Here is a 7,721-nt window from a genome sequence, read left to right on the forward strand (position 1 = left end):
TGGTTCCATTCCTTTACCTTTTTGTGTAATGGGGACATGCTGCCTGATCACAAGTTGCTAAAAAGCATGACAAAGAAGCCACTACAAAATTCCATTAACCAGCTAAATAACTTGCTGGTGGTGCTGTAGGTTCATGGTGGGAGGATAAAGTATTGCCTTAGATGATCACTTTTAATGATGAATAAACTGAGTTGGATATGCCTTCCAGAGTATATAACAGATAGAACTCAAAGATGGTACACAACAGCTTGTTACATTACATCTGTGTCTTTAAATGAGGTGTTTTAATTAATCACTGCAATAAACAACATAGGGTGTTACATGTAGTAAAATAATTCAGATTTGAAAGCTGGCCACAGCAAATGACAGGATGTTTTCTGTTTTGATATCAAAAGATGAATAATCTGTGGCTGCAGAATAGGATGTAGTGTAAACTGAATAATGCTAGTAGATTTAAGAGCTCACATCATGGAGAAATGTGTTTCACAGCTAGTCAGGGCTAAGGCAAGTCAGGGAGTATATCTTATGGCTAGCTGTGAATCCCTAAGAGCATTCATAAAGCAGTATGAGTCATGTAAAAATTATGGACTGATAGTGGAAAGATCATCCAATCCCATAAAATTCTGTCCTAAGTCTGAGTCCTATCTTTTTCCTCTTTGTTCTCTTTTAATGATGGAATCTGTGTTTCAGAACGTTACTTCTCCCATTTCTGGAAGATGGATTGTCACTCAGACAAGTGCTATGATTAGAAAGCTAAAACTGTATATTGCAGTATAAAAGGTAGCTGACACTGACTATTTAGACAATGAGCTACAGTTCGCTGAAGCAGAATTCAAATGATTCAGCACCAACGAGGAGGTAAGATGACTTCCTCTGAGTACCCGCAAAGCAATAGGAAGAGAGATTGTCAGCAAAAGCCATCAGACAGCTGATGGAAATGGCCACAAAGAAAGCAAGCACTACTGCCTTGTTGGATGACCCCTTCTGTCCCCAGGTCTCAGAGATTTAACAGTCTGGAGAACACTAAAATCTAGTACACAGATGCATGAGTGAAGCCTACTCAGACAAGCAGCCTGATTTAGCCTGGATCCCTGGCCATTGCAGATGGGAGAGAGAGTGTAAGTTAAATATTTAAGTTGGGACACAAAACAGTAACAAATGTTACGTACAGGAGGGCGTAGATCACTCAGGACTATAATGGAGATGAAAATGAGGACAGATGTGAAGTACTGTTGGACAGTTGATACACCCAAACAGGTAAGACTGATGCCAGGACCAGAATAAATATTAGCTTTCAGTTGATTTGAAGCAAACTGGTTGATTTTGAAGCAAGACTTGCATAAGCAGCAGTGATGGACACGAGAGATTGATTTTAAAACACTGTGTGCTAGAGACTGTGATGCCTATCAAGCCATACTATATAATATATAGTTCAAATATGCATTGTAATAATAATCTCTGACAATCCCTAAACAAGCAAATCAGTTTTTTAAGTAGATACCATTTACACTGTTGAAAGATGAAGGGATCCTAAACATCAGAAAAGGGAAGAGTGTGGAAGAGCAATCAGGAAATTTTTTGGTATGCATGTTGCTTAGCCAGTAGCTACACTTTTTTAATTAGTTGTTTCTATAATATGCAAACAGTTAAACTCGTGAGCAAGGGATTCTTTCTCATTGTGACAAGCAGCACAGGTAGCAAAGCCTTACTTTGAGTCGGGTTTTGGGAGGAGTTTCAGTAACCCAGCCTACAACTGTTGGTTCTGTTTGTTTGTTTTGTTTGTTTTTTAGATTAATTGTATTTTTGCCTCTGGCCTACATGTGTGCATTTTTGAGGGAAAAGACTTAGCTGTGCTCCATGTGTCTGTAGGGGAGAAATATCTTTGACTGATAGTACTCTGAAGTATTCATTTGTACTTCATACAGAATACAGTGTATATTTAAATGTATGCATAATGTAATTTGCAAATTCTAATCAAGAATGTAAATTCTAGGTAAGTGTTCAAGTCAGATGGCATCTGAATGTTTAATGGAATTCCTATTTATGACATTATAATATTGAACTTTATTATTTTAAGTTGAAGAGAACAATTTGTGTTTTAGTAAACAGAAGAAAATTGTCAACAGTTATGCAAAAATAGGGAAGACATCACAGTTTGTGTGTCTGCACTTGTATGTCTATATATGTCATGTACATTGAATTGCTCTGGGAATATTGCCTCAGAATTAGAAAGTAAATGTATGGTCTTATGATGCCAATACAGGTCAGATAACACCAATCTGTTAGTGATACTAGCAGATTGTGATACTGAAAATCTAGTAGTGGATAAGAGTATAATGATTTTTGTTTTTTCTTCTGAATTTATTCTCTCTCTGTTCTTTTGTTTTCAGGGCATTAGAAGAGCAATTGTAGTAGAAAACCAGGGGAGAAGAGGGCTGGTAAGCTGATGGTTGCTCTCTGTCTTTCAGTGTTACACATATATATGTGTACACACATGTATGTATATATAAAATGCCATGTACCCATATATAAAAAAATTAAGTTTATAAGTGCACTTAGAATTGATTTCTGATCACATGCCAGTAAAAAAACAGTTAACCTATGACAGTCTTTGACTAGTGTAAATGAGAATACAATCTTACATGTCTGAGTTTTAGTTCATTCTACTTTTGACTGTCAGTCTGAATCTGTAGTTTTGAAAAAATTTGGCAGATTCATATGCAAGCTTATTTTAATAAAGGGCATTTTTTTTGTTTCACTTGGTAATACAGTTTACATGATGGAAGTGTAACCATTTTGCCACTAGTCTATTCTTCCAGCATTCCGTCTAGAATAAAGATGATCCCTGCCATAAAATTGGGCCAAAGTGATTGTTCAGTTTTCCCTTCCCAGACCTGGGGTTAAATGCTATTTCCAAATTTGAAACAATGTCATGTTTCTGTTCTACAGTATTGTTAGATTCAATTTATTAATAGATAGATTTCAAAATGATTTACATGTGTCATAAGGCTGATCAATGCCACAAACATTTTAGTCTGGACAGAGGAGGAAAAGATATTAAAAAAAAAAATAAAAGAATGTTTATCTTGCTACATCTATTTGTATGAACATGCATATTTGGAAAAGCTGAAAACTGTTTCTAACTAATCATGCTGATGAAAGCTTTAAAGACCAAAATGTGTTTGTGTATTTTGAAGATATCCTTAAAGGGGAGCTGTGAGTTTTGTTTGTTTTCTTTAAGTTTGATAATTTTATAACTGTAATGTGAGTTAACAGGTTGTGTTTTGCAACAGGTTTCAGCCATTTCTGTGTAAAAGAATGGATCCGTGTTTGTGTAAAGTATTTTAACAAACTGAAACTGAATAGGATCTCGTTCTTTAAATACTTTGGTTACATCATCAGAGCTATTTTTAGAAGACAGTCCCAGTTTCACTCATTCAGTGCCTCTGAAGTGCAATATGGGATTTAATTTTTAACTGTGTTCTATTAGGAGATAAGAATAATAAGATCCTAACATCTTTTCAGTAAGTGTCAAAGCAGAATCTGGACATCTTACAAGCCCTTAGCATGGACAGGCTGAACACATCCTGTTCAAGGACCCAGGCAAGCACAGTAAAAAAGTCCTCAGAGGTAAAGCACTGGGTCTTGCACTGAGTCAAGGGCTTTTAATTCTCTTGGAAACCATGGCTGTGTCCTGTAACAGCCGTGCTAATCTTACTGCAGCATGATTCTTTTGCTGTTGCAAAAAAGACCTGTGCCTGATGATTCATTTTTAAGCTCCAGTTAAACAAATCAATTAAATGTAAAATTCTTAAGACATATTCAGTCCCATGGAGAGAGGAAAATGATGCTTCTGTCCTGACTGCATGACTATATTACCTTCTGATAATTGGCTTTTTGGCTAGGTAATAAAATACTTTTTTTTTTTTTTCCTGCTCTGTGCACAGTCTGACTTTTTGAAAGGAAGTGTAACAGCAGTGTAGAACATAAAATGCAGTGAAAAAAAAAGCTGTGAAAGGCAGTGCAGCAATAAATATCATGGTGTGCCTGCAAAAATAGTTTAGAAGAAGTAATATGAGAAACAATGTAAAATCAAGAAACTGCATGCTTGGGATCTGATGCTTGTAACATTGCTTGAATGGAGAGCTTGGTAAACTCATTTGGTTTCAAAGCTGGTTACCTCCAGGTTTGAAAGTCATCAGAGAAATGTTTGGTGCCATCTTCACATCACTGCATACTCCCTGAGATTTCTGCAGTCAAGTTCTTTAAGACTAATTTATGAAGATGAAAGTGTTTTCTTATTTCTGTAAGTGCATAATAGTATTGCAATGTCTTTGCAATACGTAGCTGCTGATACTCATTTATCCAATTAAAAGCTACCTTTTGCACACCACCTTATCTTTAGGAGATAGAGGGAGAGAAAGATACCTTTTCTTGCATTTTAGTCACATTTATTATAAAACACTCCTCTTTATTATGTTGTTTGGTTTTTTTTTTAAAGATATGGATGAAAGCATCTGTGCTTTTCTTGACTTACGTTTGATTCTGAGGGAAAAATGAAGGAAAAAAGTAATAGTATTTAGTTCTTTATTTTTGTGTATTGGTGTTTGAAAATAAAATGCTTACATAGAACTCTGAGAATCCAATCAACTACAGTAACTGATTTTTTTTCTCTGTGTTTGGAAATGGGTGAGTTACTACAGCTGTTTTCCTACCTTAACTCCTTATGCCATTCCCTGTAAAAGGTCATATATGTTCTGTTATGCATTTACTAAGTTTTTGTGATTTTTTTTTCCCCCGATATTTTAAATGCCTTCTAGCATCACACAGAGTTCATAAATATTGTGCTTTGTAATCTGTCCTACAAGGAAATAACTGATTATTGCTCAGTTGAAAAATTAGCTGTGTTCTGTATTCATACAAGACCTTCCTTAGATTCAAAAGGTAACCAGCAAATATTGGAGCCGAATTCTGGCAATTTTACAGAAATTTAATAATTCTTCTCTCTCTCTTTCTCATCCCATCTCCAATGCAGTGCACATATAGAGTGCAGTGCAATACGATGATACTTTCAATATCACATTTTAAACATAGGCATACATACAGAAACTCAAATTTCAAGTATCAGTACAGTCACCAACAAATGTATATTTTATTTCACTTTTAAATAATTGCTGAAAATGGTTTGTGTATTACTGAAACATGCAACTTTTTTTGTTAGTGGCCCCCTGCCCCACTTACATAAGTGGAAAATCTGATGTATTATTTGGCAGTAAGATGCTGAGCATAAGATTTTGGATCTTTGTTATGCATTGGTACTGTCTTTAGCAAGAGGATGCATATTAGCACAGATGAATGAAAAACAAGTATTTAGGTACTTTAAGAAGATACTTTAAACATAGTCTAGTGTTTAGACTGCAAGTCTTGAGACTTGGAAGAGGTATTTTCTAAGTATGCAGATACAGTTTGCTCTTTTTTTCTAGTATAAGAATGTCATTTGACAAAAAAATACTCTGGAAGCAATATGGAAAGTGTCTGGTGTGTGTGCTTTTGTGCCACATTGCTTTTAAAATTCTTTAACATAAAGAGGACCTGAAATTAAGAGACTTGTTTTCCAGGTGTTAGTCAGGTCAGTCTTGAAATCACCTGTTTGAGAGACAAGTCAGTGCTGATTCTGTAAGTGCTTGCCTCTGTCTTGTGTGATTCCTAGTAGAAAGACATAACGGTTCTGAAGTTTAATGAAATCACTGGCAGTGTCTTCCACCTGTCATGCAGGTTAAGCCCTAAATCAGCATGGTTTGATTTTCTGAAAGCATAAGTGATTCCAGAATATGTGTTTGTTCCTGCATCCTCCAGTTGCATATGAATGTATTTACTTGAGTGCTACTTACCAAAATCAAGACACTCTAGTTTTTCCATTTCTAAAATAAAAAGTAACAGTGCTTACATTTGTTGCTTAAGTGGGCAGTTAAGGAATGTTTTTAGCTTAACCAGATAATGACCTACATAGTGAAGTCTCATTATTTTATCATAAAGGCTTTGTATCCTTTCCATCCTTGTCTTAAGCATTGGTAGGTGACCTTGTTTTACTGAAAGGAATAATTGATCTCCTTAGAGTAGAAGAAGTTAACCTAGCCTCAAGTATGATATTAAAATCCATCAGGAAGACTAAGGTGAATGCACACGCAAAAGACAAGTGTTTCCAGGAAACAGGTATTTGTTGCTTACCACTAAAGTGTATCAAAAATTAGAAGAAAAATACAGAGCTGAAAAACTGTCAGGTTTTGTCATGGTTCTGTGATACATCTCTTCACACTTTGTTTTCTGTGGTCAACAGAATTCATGAGAATCTCAGTTTTCATTTTCAGTGAAATTGTTTCTGACCATTGTTTGGCGAAAGCCTTGAAAACATGAAGCAAGGACACCTAATAGCCTCAGAAAAGTAGGAGGCAGGGAAGAAACTTTACGGTTTTTCTTCAAATGAAGTCTCATGGCTTTTAAGGCAATATTAGGATTTTTGCAGTGCACTGAATTAGATTTTTTTTTTAATGTTTGTACGTGGTAGTGCTAAAAAGTATGTTAAATATTTCAATATCCTTAAATAAAAATGTTTAAGCACGTTCTGGGAATAAACCATGAGGGCATTTTGAAGCTTCAACAACAGTGTGCAACTCTACTCTGGCTTTTTTGGTGTGCCTGTGAGAACATCACCTTTTAAAAAACAACAGTGATTTTGTATATCATGCAAAAATACACCCATGAGTTTAAAAGTAATTGGGTGTGCATGCAGATTCTTCTGCTGTTCAGTATCAGTGCACCTATCGTATAGATCTAGTGGATATCAATGTTAATCTTTTCCTATATGAAAATCATGACCTTGATAAAATGATTTGTATTTTGAGATGGAAGTGCCCTGAAGTAATCAAGTTTCAGCAGCCTAACTTTGGCCTTAGGTTGATTGTGTGGTTTGGTTTATAGTTTTTAGTACTAGAAGGAACTACTATGATCCTTGTCCTGTGTGTGTTTTGGCAATTGTTATGGAGCGTTGTTCTTTCTCTTACTGAGGCTGTCAGGATTTATCTTGCTAGAAAGCACTAGACTTGTACTAGCTGTAACATAAATGAATGGAAACCCCCAATGTGTTGTTTGTCTTTGTAATTCATGATACTTTAGCTTTGTGTGAACTTTTAGTAAATCCACATAGGAACTACTTTATATCATTAATAAATCACTTCTTCCCAGCTGTATGTTTGCCAACTAGTTACTGCAAGATAAACATGCAGCACAAAGAACATCTGAATAGCTTGAGATGTCCTTTCAACTGAGGGTTGTGTTAGCTGTAAACACACAATTTTCTGCAGATTTCAAGCATTCAATTCACAGAAGTTAAGAGTTATTTGGTGTCAAATAATAATATTTTCAAGTATGAGATTGAGGGGAAAGAAAGGGGGAGAGGGGAACAAACTGTCGCTCTTGCTGTTTTACAGATAGGTCCTTGGATCTCTGGTGCAGCACATGTCTATATCTGGGATCAAGTGAATCTTAACTATACTTCTAAATGATTCTTCAGTAATAGACAAAATTGGCTTGAAATTTTCAAGATCTGCATGGAGTTACTGAAGAGTTGCCTGACTAGTGAAAGCTTTATCCCAAGGCATAAAATAAAATCTTTTCCATTGTTTGCAAGCTAAATAATCATATTGAAACAGCTTAGAAAAAGT

Source organism: Haliaeetus leucocephalus, unplaced genomic scaffold (genome assembly GCF_000737465.1).
Source record: "Haliaeetus leucocephalus isolate CR32 unplaced genomic scaffold, Haliaeetus_leucocephalus-4.0 Scaffold262, whole genome shotgun sequence".
NCBI lineage: Eukaryota > Metazoa > Chordata > Aves > Accipitriformes > Accipitridae > Haliaeetus > Haliaeetus leucocephalus.